The sequence below is a fragment of the Podarcis pityusensis genome, assembly GCF_964106645.2.
Source record: "Podarcis pityusensis genome assembly, chromosome: 3".
NCBI classification, from domain to species: Eukaryota; Metazoa; Chordata; class Lepidosauria; order Squamata; family Lacertidae; genus Podarcis; species Podarcis pityusensis.
In genome coordinates this window covers 12,732,990-12,746,729 of record NC_138026.1, presented here as the reverse complement: position 1 = coordinate 12,746,729, position 13,740 = coordinate 12,732,990, and the positions used below count along the sequence as shown (strand labels likewise).

The window sequence follows — 13,740 nt, the reverse complement described above, 5'->3', positions numbered from 1 at the left end:
ACCCCAAAGTTGGTCACGACTGGACCTAATGGTCAGGGGTCCCTTTACCTTTAATCCCACCTTTGCTCTCAAGATGTTGCATACATAACTCTCCCACACTCCCTTTTATCCTCTCAACAACACTGCGATGTAGGTTAGGTTGACCTGGGCTCCTTTGGGAGGAGGCAGGATATACATTTCTTTCTATAAAAATAAAAATGTAATGCCGTTGTCATGCAGTCCCCATTGGAGGATTCGTAGTACCGCATCACAATCCTGGATTTGTGTGAAGTCGGGGTTGGGGAGCAACAGAGAAGGTAAGCCTTTTTGAAAGGTGGATGTTATTGGCCCAGAGATGGAAAGAAGATTTAGAAGATGGCAGATCAAATTGATGGATTATACTGAAATGGCTAAAATGACCAGAGGAATCAGAGATCAGGGAGACCAAAATTTTAATAAGGAATGGGAAAAATTTATAATTTATCTTAAAAACCATTGTAAACAGTTAAAATCGCTAGTAGGATTTGAATAACACTTGTAGTTTAGTGGTGAATTTCGGACACAATGGAGAGGTAAAAGGTTTGGATTATCCTGGATAATCCTTCTTTGGAGGTCTCCTTCTTTGGAGGTCTTTAAGCAGAGGCTTGACAACCATATGTCAGGAGTGCTCTGATGGTGTTTTCTGCTTGGCAGGGGGTTGGACTCGATGGCCCTTGTGGTCTCTTCCAACTCTATGATTCTATGATTCTATGATTCTATCCTAAAAGATGCAGGAGGAAAAGATTAACAATAGGACCCACAAAGGGGAGGAGGGGAGTCCAGGAGATTCCTTGGAATCTTGTTTTTATATTGTGTGTTGGATATGTGATTGTAAAATTGTAATCTGAAAAACCAAACAAATATTTTTTTAAAAAAATGCAGATTTAAAGAACAACATAATTTTGAATAAAGCAGGGATGGAAGGACACAGAAGTTGAAAGATCTGTGAGGGGATGGGGGAGGGTGGAGTTTCCTGCAGGATAGTTGAGCTACACTAGTATGGGCAATAAATAGGCAGAAGGACAACGGTTGTCCCAAAGTCACTCTCTAAGCTTCATAGCTGATCTGAGATTTGAACCATGGTCTCTGAGATCCTAGTCCGACATTCCAACTGCTACAACACACTGGCTCTCTCCTTATGAGAAACACCTCTTTCTGCCTAAGACTGCAGACTGCCCCTTCCAGTCAGAGGATGCAATATTGGGTTACACCAGGGTTTCCCAAACTTGGGTCTCCAGATGTTTTTGGACTACAACTCCCATCATCCCTAGCTAGCAAGACCTGTGGTCAGGGAAGATGGAAAGTGTAGTCTGAAAACAGCTGGAGACCCAAGTTTGGGAAACACTGGGTTACATGGACAGTCTCACCTGATATATGACAGCTTCTTATATCAGTGGGGGGACAGGACAGGACAGGACTGCCATGCTGTGTCCTAGTGCCAGTTTCCACAGAGGTTACAAAGCTGAATCTGAGCTTTCCTACTTCCCAATACAAGTAGGGGCTCAAATGGCTATATTGCACCGAACAAAAATTGCCCCGAACTTAGAGCACTATCATGCCAGGAAGAAAGCGTGTTCTCCTTCATGGAGAGCACGTGTTGTGATGGGGTTTAACAGGACACCCCCTCTTGGTTACTGGGCGGGACCATTTGGATGGCCATGACTGTGATTGGGTCAATTTTGGTTGTTGGGGAGATTTTGATGTTACCATTTAGAGGGTTGGCCCGAAGGTTATATATTCTTGGCACTCAGCTTTTTTCAGTCTCTTTCGCTGAGTGCATCGGATCGCCCCCCCTCCCTAATTTAGGGCTGCTGCGTTTGACATTGCTATGCCTGTCATGTGGTCGTCTGCTTTTGGGGCAGGGGCCTGGTAGGAATTTTGTCCATTTGGCAGATGGGCTGGTGCCATTTGGTTTTTGCCTACTGCATAGCAAATCGTCACAACTTGTAATGTTGCGGTTAGGCATTGGTTAAAATTTGGTTGGTGGAGGGGTAAGGATTGACTGTGCCTGCCCCTCCAATGCTGCTGCTGCAAGGGAATTCCGTTAAAGGAATCCAGGGGTTTGCCATACATTTGTCCGTATCCCCGGCAAGGGGCTAGGGCTGTGCAAGTCCCTGGGAGCATGCAGGGAGAGGTGAGGGCCTGTGGCTTAGCTCCATTTCTCCCCAATATTGTTTTCCCTTACTGGCTTTCGCTGGAATCCAGAAGTCAGTTCTGTCCCTGGACAGGGACAGATAGTCATAACCGATGCCTAAGCAACCACTCACATTTATGTATTTTAATAAAGTTGTGGCCAAAATTATGCCAAAAACTTCAAACAAAAATTCTCTGTGAATTGTGATTTATTTAGGGGGTGGCTTGGGGACCTCGACACACAAGGACCCTAGTCTAGAAAGCTCCTCCCCGACTTCAGTTTTTCTGTGTGTAATTGCCCCCATGGAAGAGTACACTCAGGCTGCAGCCTGAAGTAGCATAGTCCAGACTTTGATTTACTACTTTATTGAGAAGAATTGGCTTGGCCTTTTTTTATTCTCTTGAAGGAAGAAAAAAAAGGAAAGAAAATGTTTCAGGCAAAATGGTATCTTCTTGTACATTAGTGAGGCGCAGTAGTCATAATTCATCCATGAAATGCTTTTGAAATATGCCAAGGTATTGGACCATATTATAGCATCCATTAAGGAGACCGTGGGAATTCCAATTCTGTCACGACTATTAATATAAAGAATTCTCAGTGCCCTCACATGTTTCATTGGGAGGAAATCACGACAGTCAACATGTTTGAGGAGCAGAGTGTCAACGTACACATAGGATATAGGTAAAAAAGGTAAAGGTAAAGGATCCCTGGGCGGTTAAGTCTAGTCAAAGGTGGCTATGGGGTTGTGGCACTCATCTCGCTTCAGGCCAAGGGAGTCGGTGTTTGTCCACAGACAGCTTTCTGGGTCATGTGACCAGCATGACTAAACCGCATCTGGCACAACGGAACACCGTGACGGAAACCAGAGCACATGGAAACGCCATTTACCTTCCCGCCGCAGTGGTACCTATTTATCTACTTGCACTGGTGTGCTTTTGAACTTCTAGGTTAGCAGGAGCTGGGGCAGAGCAACAGAAGCTCACCCTGTCACAAGGATTCAAACCTCCAGCCTTTCACTCAGCAAGCCCAAGAGGCTCAGTGGTTTAAACCGCAGCACCACCCCCGTCCCTTTACATAAGATATAACAACCAGGGCTGGCCAAAGATCTTTTGCTGCCTGAGGCAAAGGTCAGGATTGTGTTCCCTGCTGTTCCCCATCCATCAATATATCTGCTAACTGAGGCAGGTGTTTCTAGACTCCAACTCCCATCAGCCCCAGCAGTCATGGATAGCAGTTAGGCATGTAACAACTGGAGGACCCCAGTTTACCCAAACACACCCCTACCTAATGTTAGGGCTGGCCCTAATTGCAACAAACCAAGCAAACCACAATGCAGCTAAGAACTTTTGCTGCCATGAGACTGGCAAGAAGTATCCAAGTTATCAGCTAATGGAAACCAGCATGCTTATACTGAGACCCCCAGCAATTGCTCATTTTTGCAGCAGTCAAAAATTTGGCCAGAAAAGCGGGGCTAACTACATATTACAAACAAAGCACAAATTATGTGTCCCTTCCAAATAATGTTAACGATTTCATTCTACCATTTTCCCCCACCAGATGGAAACTTGCTGCAGTGGGATAACTGGTTCCAAATGCAGGTCGTATGTTTAATTATTATTATTATTTTGAAGTGAAACAAATCAGATATCTTTTCACTAGGAAAAACACATATTCCCTGCAGTTATTTATTTATTCATTCTGCCCCTGCCCCACCCTGGGTAATGTGGCAGCATCTGTTTCCATCATATTTCCATTATCAGATCAAGCTTGTTATTTCTCCCACTGTGCGCAGCAGAAAACCTACACAGAGTGCACAAACAACCCCATGGTCCAATTGCATAGCCGCTAACCTAAGATTTGTATGTTCATGACAGACAAAAGGAAACACTGCAAAGTTCACGAAACACACACCGTATTGGCCTGAATATAAGCCTCCCCTTTTTTCCAAATTCTGACCGTGAAAAGTTAAAAGTGCGGCTTAAATTTGCGACCTTACAAAAATGGGCTTTTACGATATCGCTGCTGAAACAGACATACGGTAAAATGGAACAGGTGTGAGTGCCTGGGGAATTTTAAGGGAGCGGCTTATATTTGGGTATTGTCTTTTCTCTCTCTCCCCCCCCCCTCCTTTGAATTTTAAAGGTGCGGTTTATATTCAGGTGTGGCTTATATTCGGGCCAATATGGTAATAATTTATGCTATTCCCTGCTTCTGCTTCTTCTTTGGCTATCATTCGTAGCTGAGTAAGATTGTCTTCCATAAACACAAAACTAGTCCCTAAGTGACTGTGGAGGCCAATTCTGGATCCACACGTCCTTCCACAGTGGGGACATTGGTTTCCGGGCAGGAGCTGATCATGGTGTAGATTTGCCAAGCGTGCTTTGATCCTAGCACATTTCTCCCTTGCGTCCTGAGTTCAAGTGTCTTCAAAGCCCATGACATCTTTGGTAAAGGCTGTTCTCCAACTGGAGCGCTTGCAGGCCAGTGTTTCCCAATTGTTGGTGTTTATACTACATTTTTTTAGATTTACTTGAGACAGTCTTTAAACCTCTTTTGTTGACCACCAGCATTACGCTTTCCATTTTTATGTTCGGCATAGAATAGTTGCTTTGGAAGACGATCATCAGGCATCCGCACAACATGACCAGTCCAACAAAATATTCCCTGCAATGAGATATGGACTGTGTAAACATATATTTAAGCAACCCTCTCCTCCAGAATCCAGGTGATGGGGGATAAATTTGATTCAGTTCTCATTTAAAGGTGACCCTATCTAGTTTGCACTTTCTGAAACAATGTGAATAGCAAAGCATAGCCACCCTACGAAATTCCTGCTTCTCCTAATGGAAACATCTTTATGCACCTGCATTTTTGAATACATTACTTGTCTGGAGAACTGCATTGTACAATTCAGAGAAGTACAAATTTTGAAAGGTGACCGTTTTTTGGTTTGTGCACCCCACCCTCAGAAAGTACAAATTTGGTAGGCTCACCTTTACATGTGACCTGAATCAAATTCCTCCTCCATCCCTATCTACAGGTCAAAATTAAATAATACGAACATATTTTAACCATCTCCAAGACTGGTCTTTTGAAGCAAGCACCCTTGGCAAGTTATTTTCTTTTCCTTTGTATATTTTTGTTGAAAAGATCACAGGTTCAAATCTATCTGCAGGCACCTGCTCATAGTCTTTGTTCTGTTCCTTGAGAGTGGGAAGCTTTTGGAGAACACTGCCAAGCTAGATAAGATATCTTCTTCACTCACTTGCTTGCTTCTGGTTTTTCTTTAATTATCGCTCTGCAGACTTGCAACCCTGCAGAGACCCTAATTAAAGTTATTTGCTGTTCACTTAAAATATGCAGCCCCCTCTGCTTACAGCTTTATTTCTGACTGCAGTTTCTATTATCAAAAATGCATCCTCTTGCACTGGGTGTACCTTCATCGCCCTTTTAGGTTTTCTGATGCTACACTCAGCTTTAGGCTGAAGATCAGACAAGATGAGACCATGGATGATATCTGTCTCCACATGATGAATCACTTGGTTTTGTTGAATGACTGTCTATAAGACTCATCTACTGCAATTTTCAATGCACTGTCCCATTTTGAGGGGATGGATATTCCCACTGTGATTGCCCATGTGGTGCATTGCTGGCCTGCATGGAGACAGATACAATTTGGAGCAAATTCAAGTAGCTTGCATGTGTACTACAGGTATGCTGGATCAGACCAAGAGCCCAACATCTTTTTTTCTCACAGCAAACATTTGGGTTCTTTTGGGAAGTCGAGATGCAGGCCGGGAGGGCAATATAACTCCTGTTGTTTACCCCACAGCAACTGCCTCTGAACATGGAATATACAGTGGAACCTCGAGTTGTGGACGTAATCTGTGATGGAGGCACGTTCACAACCCGCAGCGTCCGTAACCTGCAGCACCGCATCTGTGCATGCGCGTGACGCGATTTGGTACTTCTGCACATGCGCGAAGTGCGATTTAGCACTTCTGTGCATGCACGAGCGGCGAAACCCAGAAGTAACCCTTTCCGGTACTTCTGGGTTTCCCACGGTCCGCAACCTGAAAGCACATAACCCAAAGCGTTTGTAACCCGAGGTACCACTGTGTGTGTGTGTGTATATATATATGTGTGTGTGTGTGTGTGTGTGTGTGTGTGTGTGTGTGTGTGTAGGGACGTGGGTGGCGCTGTGGGTTAAACCACAGAGCCTAGGGCCTGTCGATCGGAAGGTGGGCAGTTCGAATCCGCACGATGGGGTGAGCTCCCTTTGTTCGGTCCCTGCTCCTGCCAACCTAGCAGTTTGAAAGCACGTCGAAGTGCAAGTAGATAAATAGGTAACGCTCCAGCGGGGAGGTAAACAGCGTTTTCGTGTGCTGCTCTGATTTGCCAGAAGCAGCTTAGTCATGCTGGCCACACGACCCGGAAGCTGTACGCCGGCTCCCTCAGCCAGTAAAGCAAGATGAGCGCCGCAACCCCAGAGTCGGTCATGACTGGACCTAATGGTCAGGGGTCCATATATATATATATATATATATATATATATATATATATATATATGGCTAATAGCTTTTGATAAGCCTACTATATTCTACTATATTTTATTTAGCCAGATTCCAGTTAATGCCATTTTCGTCCTGAGATATTCTGAATTCCTGAAGGCTGGCCTTTAGACAGGTGGAGGTAAATCAAGAATTCCTCTGACTCTAATTTGATCTTCAGAAGCATTTGTGGGTTCTTAATGCTTCAATTTTCATATAGTTTACATTTTTTAAAGGCGCCATCCAACCGTCGTAGGGACTCCACTCTGGATTTGTGTAGGACTTACTCCTTAGCCTTTTCTTCTCCTGAACATATCCTGTAAGGCAGCAGAGGTTTAGGACCAGAGTTTTCCTTCTCTTAGATGGGCTATCTTCCCAGATTGATGAGCCCCATCTGCCTCTCACTTCCCTCTACAGCATGTGAAGAAGCCACCTTCTTGACCATTGGACCCACTATTGTTCTTGTCTGCTTAATCCGCCAGATACTGTCTTTGCATGCAGACGACCTCCCTGAGGGTTTGAGACCCATTGGCTCATTTGGTTTAGCTGGCCAGTCGAAGTTGTTTCCTGGGGTTTGGCCACTGTTGCATGCTAACAGCTTCTGGAAGCCACAGGTGAGAGCTGAGCACTGTAGAGTGGGGACCAAAGGTGGACAAACTACCCTAGAACAAACACAACATGTCCCTCACCAGAGGTACTACTCCTCCCCTAAGACCCCATACACTTCTGTGACTACCACTGAACTAATATATTTATAATTCTATATATGCAACAGTATAAAGGGTGTTAAGTTTCATAAGGGTTGGAAGACGAAGCCAAGATCAGAACTGAAAAGTTAATAGAAGAAGGAAGGAAGGAAGGAAGGGAGGGAGGAAGGAAGTTTAATAATAATAATAATAATAATAATAATAATAATAATAATAATTTTATTATTTATACCCCACCCATCTGACTGGGTTTCCCCAGCCACTCTGGACGGCTCCCAACAGAATATTAAAAACACAATAAAACTTCAATCATTTAAAACTTCCCCAAACAGGGCTGCCTTCAGATGTCTTCTAAAAGTCAGATAGTTGTTTATTTCCTTGACATCTGATGGGAGGGCATTCCACAAGTATGTGAGACTAACAGGCAAAGGAAAGGGCACCACTATCTGCATATTATTTCTCTCACCTGCCAATCAAATCGGAAGATACATTCGTTTTGACAAGTACTCCAAGATCTATCTTTTCAGGATGTGATGAATTTATACCTTGCTACATTAATCCTCTTAGTGCTTAACCAGCAGTTAAGGACTTTGATGTCTTAGCTATCAGTTTCACTGGGCGCTTTGACATGATGGCTGGATACCTAGTTACTAGCTGAGGGGGAGCCTCAAATAATTGATTCAGACTTAATTTTTTTTTAAAGAGAGATTAAGTCAATTTTATTGCATTTATCAAGGTTTTAATTCTCTTTGCCATTTTTTGCAATTCGGCAAATTCAAGCACTGTTTCCAATATCTATTTAATTCCTAGCCAAGTGGAAAGAGTGACAGGCGGCAATTTTAAATCCCAGAACATTGTCTTGTCCAGTTTGTTTACACCTATCCCCATCTTGGGCTCTCCCTCTGGGGTGCAGTGCAGTGTGAATGGGTCCACAATGGTATTTTTGTATCTTTGTAGATAATATGCAGTGTTACCTTGGTCCTGTCACAACCTCTCGGGCTAACTAACATCATAGGGGCATTGTGATGATAAAATGGGGAAGGGGAGAGCAATGTCCATAAGCAACTTGGAGGAAAAAATGATGGGATAAAATGTAATAAATAAGCAATATACTTCTATGGAGTTACCTCCATGTAGAAAAATGGCATATGCTAAGTGGTCCTCTCTGATTGGCAAAGTTTCCCCAACATCTCAACAGCTGAGCGGTGGAGAGCTCGACTGGCACAAAAGGAGAAAGCTTCACAATGCCAATTAAGTTTCGGAAAGAATAGCTTTCAACAAAAGGAAACCAAGCATGAGGTGAACTCACAATAGGGAATACTTCAGATTCTAGAAAGCTGCCTTACAAATAAAATTGCTAGGTTTGTAGAGTGAAGGTATAGTCATTTTCTGCAGTGAATAGCTTGCACAGTGTTACTTACTTGCACTTCACAAATCCCATTGCTTCAAGACAGCAGAGCATGCTGCTTCTGATCAGGCAGATGCCTTGCCAGTATAGATTTGCCCAACGATACCAAAGATTTCATAGAAGCGCTGCCGAGAAAAGAAGTAACTTGCAGGATGCAGTTTGCAGAGAGAGAGAAAGTTTCTGTGTTTGCGGGGATGATATTTGTGTCATGTAGTAATCGGAAGGTTTACTTCTGCAGGACCTGGAGATCTGTCCAGTTTTGGCCTCAGTCCCTCAGTTCTGCTGACTAAATAGAAGGCATGTTTAGATGTTGCTGCATTTTACAGAGTCTACCAGGTGATACACCAGTGTTAGATGGCACCAGGCATAAATCTGCTGGCTGGATCCTGCTGGGTTTGGGCCATCGCCACAGGAAACCAACAATGGTTCTGCAGATTTGGAATATTTCACACTCCCTGTGCAGTCAAAAGGGATATTAGTGGCTCGAAATGTCAAGAGGTCCTCCCTCCTTCCCTCCCACCTGCTGAGTTTCAAGTTGCAGTCTCACATTGTTGTACAGACCATGCCCATTACCTGATTTGTTTCCCTGCACTGACTCCAGATCACTAAAGGTATCGTCTGCAACTCACCATGAAGGCCTCCCTTGCTCTCTTATAATGGCAACGGTGCCCACCTGAGAGGGGCCGGAACTGAGTTCCAGTGTGTTCTGGTTGGGGGAAAAAGAAACCCCTAAATTTGAATGGCATGCCTCAAATTCCATAAGAGCATTCATTAACTGCCTGCAAGAACTTATTTTTAAAAAGCCACAGCAAGCTCAAAATATGGCGAGGCAAATACTCCATAAGTTAACCAAGGCAGCAACTTTGGATACAGGAGGCAGCCTTGGATATAATTCAATTTGCATACGTTGCATACGTTGCTATACGTCCAGAATTTTCCAGACATATCCGGAATACTGCAGCTGCAAGCAGTGCATCTAGGCAGAAATCGGCGAATAGTCTGGGAAACTCCAGATGTATAGCAGCCCATGTCGGCAGTGTCGTTTTTGCCGATTTGCTCCAAAACGTCCAATTTCTTTGCAATTTCAACAACTTTTCTGTCCGGATCTTCACTTTTTGAAATATGGCAACCCTAGCTACACAAGTGGTGGCACAAAGGATCTTGTAAATGAAGCACTGAGAAACACACATCCCCATCAAAGGTCTGTTCAGAGAAATGTCACTGAGGAAAGGACAGTGTCTCCCACTGTACTTGAGGGCAGTAGGTTTGTCTAAGGGTTAGGGACTCAGGTGGTGCTGTGGTCTTAACCATTGAGCCTCTTGGGCTTGCTGATGAGAAGGTTGGTGGTTCAAATCCCCTCAATGGGGTGAGCTCCTGTTGCTCTGTCCCAGCTCCTGCCACCTAGCAATTTGAAAGCATGCCAGTGAAAGTTGATAAATAGGTACCCCTGTGGCAGGAAGGTAAATGGTGTTTCGGTGCACTCTGGTTTCCGTCACGGTGTCCCGTTGCACCAGAAGCAGTTTAGTCATGCTGGCCACATGATCCGGAAAGCTGTCTATGGACAAATGCCGGCTCCTTCAGCCTGAGAGATGAGTGCCTTAATCCCATAGTCACCTTTGACTGGACTTAACCACCACATTGTACTTCTAGCCCTGGCCACTCCTGCTACATCAGCATCTGCTGCCTGAGGCAGCTGCCGGCCCTGCTATCCCACATCACTGCAAGTCATAACCATTATCAGAGTTCCAGCCAGAGAAAAATACTTGGCGGATGTGAAGTAGGGCATGAGGAGAGATCTTCCTGACATGTGTGCCCCCCCCCCCACATCACTTCCTTACAACATTAACTCCCTTTTTCCAATGAGTCCTAGCCTGGGCTGAAGGAGAAGTCTTCATATCACAAATGATCAGTTTCATATCACAAATGTTGCGCAAGTTACAGCAACAGCCAAGGCGACATTTTTCCACCTTCGCTGCATCAAGCAGTTGGTCCCTTACCTTTCCCGCCCCGACCTGGCCACAGTGATCCATGCGACGGTCATCTCCAGGCTTGACTACTGTAATTCGCTCTACGCGGGGCTGCCCTTGAAGCTGTCCCAGAAACTCCAGTGGGTGCAGAATGCTGCAGCGAGGCTCCTCACGGGGTCTCTGCCATGGGAGCATATTCACCCAGTGCTTTTCAAGCTGCACTGGCTCCTGGTGGAGTACAGATTCAAGGTGCTGCTTTTGACCTTTAAAGCTCTTCACGGCCTAGGACCCTCGTACCTACGGGACCGCCTCTCCCGGTATGCCCCACGGAGAGCCTCAAGGTCCATAAATAGCAACACCCTAGTGGTCCTGGCCCTTAAGGAAGTTAGATTAGCTTCAACCAGAGCCAGGGCCTTTTCAACACTGGCTCCGGCCTGGTGGAACGCTCTGCCTCATGAGACCAGGGCCCTGCAGGATCTGATTTCTTTCCACAGGGCCTGTAAGACAGAGTTGTTCCGCCTGGCCTTTGGCTTGGAGCCAATTTGATTCCCTCCCTCTCTTTCTTTTTTCTTTTCCTTCTCCTCCTGCGATGAGGCTACATTTTAATATTTTAATGTTTCAATATTTTAATGTTGTATTTTAATGTTGTTTTTAAGTTGTAATCATTCAACTTGTTTTTATTATTGCTTGTAAGCCACTCTGAGCCCGGCTTTGGCTGGGGAGGGCGGGGTATAAATAAAAATTATTATTATTATTATTATTATTATTATTATTATTATTAAATGATCGGTAATGATGTTAATAGTCCTGCCAACCTGGTGGAACCAACAGCTCATTGACTTGCACCACACAGGGACTTCTTCCCTAGCTGCTGCTTGTGGTTTGCCTTCTCTTGCTAGGCAAATCTTCTCTCCAGCCTTTAATACAGACCCTATTTGCCAGGGACAGTCTTGGATTTACAGAAGCCATCCCAGTTTCTGATCTGATCCCGGAATGTCCCACTTTCCCGTCTCTTTTTCCATCAGAGAAATGTTGAAGGGTTTGGAGTTATCTGACCCCCAAGCCCTGTATTGGGAAGGTGTTTTTATGTTTAATGTTTTATTGTGTTGGAAGCCGCCCAGAGCGGCTGGAGCGACCTAGTCAGACAGGTGGGGTGTTGATGATGCTGATGGAGGAGGAATGGGTCGACCCTATTTTCATTGGAGAAATGTTGGAGGGTACGTTAATAATAACAAAGGGAGATGGAAAGAAGATAAAGTCCCTACCAGAGAAGAACAGCAGATCAAATTGATGGATTATGCCGAAATGGCTAAAATGACCGGAAGAGTCAGAAATCAGGAAGACCAAATTTTTAATAAGGAATGGGGAAAATTTATAACTTATCTTAAAGACCACTGAAAACAGTTAAAATCGTTAGTCGGATTGGAATGTCACTTGTAGCTTAATGGTGAATTTTGGATACAATGGAGAGATAAAAGATTTGGATTAGTATAAAAGATGCAGGAGGAAATGATTAACAATAGGACCCGCAAAGGGTAGTAGGGAAGTCCAGGAGATTCCTTGGAATCTTGTTTTTATGTTGTATGTTTGATATGTGACTGTGAAATTTTAAATCTGAAAAACCAAATAAATAATTTTTTATATATACCGTAAAATTTTAATCTGAAAAACCAAATAAATAATTTTTTATATATACCGTAAAATTTTAATCTGAAAAACCAAACAAATTTATATATATATATATAAAACACTATGGGGGGGGGAATAGGAAGGGAGAAATAAACTGAAATTCAGAACAGAGAAAAGCCAAGGCAACCCTCCTCTTTAGGCATCATTTGGGCTCCTAATGATCTCTGTCTCTCTCATTGCGGCTTGAAGAAGATTGCGGTGGGGCGGGGCGGATGGCACACATACCCGCCTGGCGCGCGCACCTCGCTCCCCCCAGTGCGCAGGGCGCGTTTCTTGCGCGCCTCGCCTAGCCGCCGCATCTCCTCGGATCGCCACTACGAGGCGAGCTGGAGCGCTTTGGCCGGCGGCAGCCCGGATGTAACAGCAGCAGCAGCAGCAACAGCAACAGCAACATCAGAGCCGGAGCCGCCGAGCTGTGGTGCTGCCTTGCCTCCTTGCTAGTGACAAGCCTCGGCGAGCACGAACATGGCGCTCGGAGCGATGTAACGGAGGCGCCGGAGCGGCCGGAGCTCGCTTGACAACCAGCCGGCAGCCTTTAGGTAAGCGCGACAGGCTTCCGCGGGGATGGGGAGAAAGGCTGGTTCCAGCGCGAGGACCATTCTCAGCCGCAGCATCCCGAGGGCCAGCGGGCAGCATCCGTAGCCTCTACCTGGAGAGGATGTGGGATGGGAGGAAGGAGGATGGAGGAGAGAGGGTACCCCGGGTTGCCACTGCCTTTGTCAGCTTCCTCGGGGGACGGAAGAGCCTCGCTCTCCCGAAGGCAGCGCTGGCTCCCTTTTTCTAGGGGGAAGATGCGCTCTTGGAAGGATGGGAGGCGTCTGTGGGTGTGGAAGACTGTAGAGTGTGTAGATTAGAGGCTATCCCAGCTCTCTTTCTCAATTCCAGCGTGGTCTGAGCTGCCAAAGAAGGACCCCCTCACCCCTGCAAAAAATAATAAAAAATAAAAAATACCAGGGCTCTTTAGTGAGGGATGTGCCCGTGCGTTTTTGGGTAGGGCTGTTGTGCACATGATGTCTTAGGGATCGGACATTATCTGTTTGCAGAAATCTGCATGCTTCGGTAGGATTGTCCACAGAGTTGGCCACATGCAGCATGCATACATGTGTGCGCGCATGCACACACACACACACACACACACACCAGCGAGCATGTTTTTTGGGTGTGGGTGTGCTGGGCGGGGAGGGGAGGGGAGGGGGGGGAGAGATTTAAGGAACTGCTGTGACTGCTTGCATGGAGAGCGTGGCGATTCTCTGGTCTTGCAGATTAA

General features: G+C 45.3%; 1 protein-coding gene across 2 annotated transcripts in view; it reads left to right on the top strand.

Moving 5' to 3' along the window:
• Positions 1–12,878: 12,878 nt before the first annotated feature.
• PAK5 (p21 (RAC1) activated kinase 5) overlaps positions 12,879–13,740 on the top strand; it is a gene marked incomplete at its 5' end in the record, with an annotated part of 120,414 nt that continues 119,552 nt past the window's right edge. The window contains one exon of one of the 2 annotated variants that reach the window (XM_080999080.1): positions 12,879–13,012. The remainder of the gene's footprint in view (positions 13,013–13,740) is intronic. The other variant, XM_080999079.1, reaches the window with a different exon arrangement.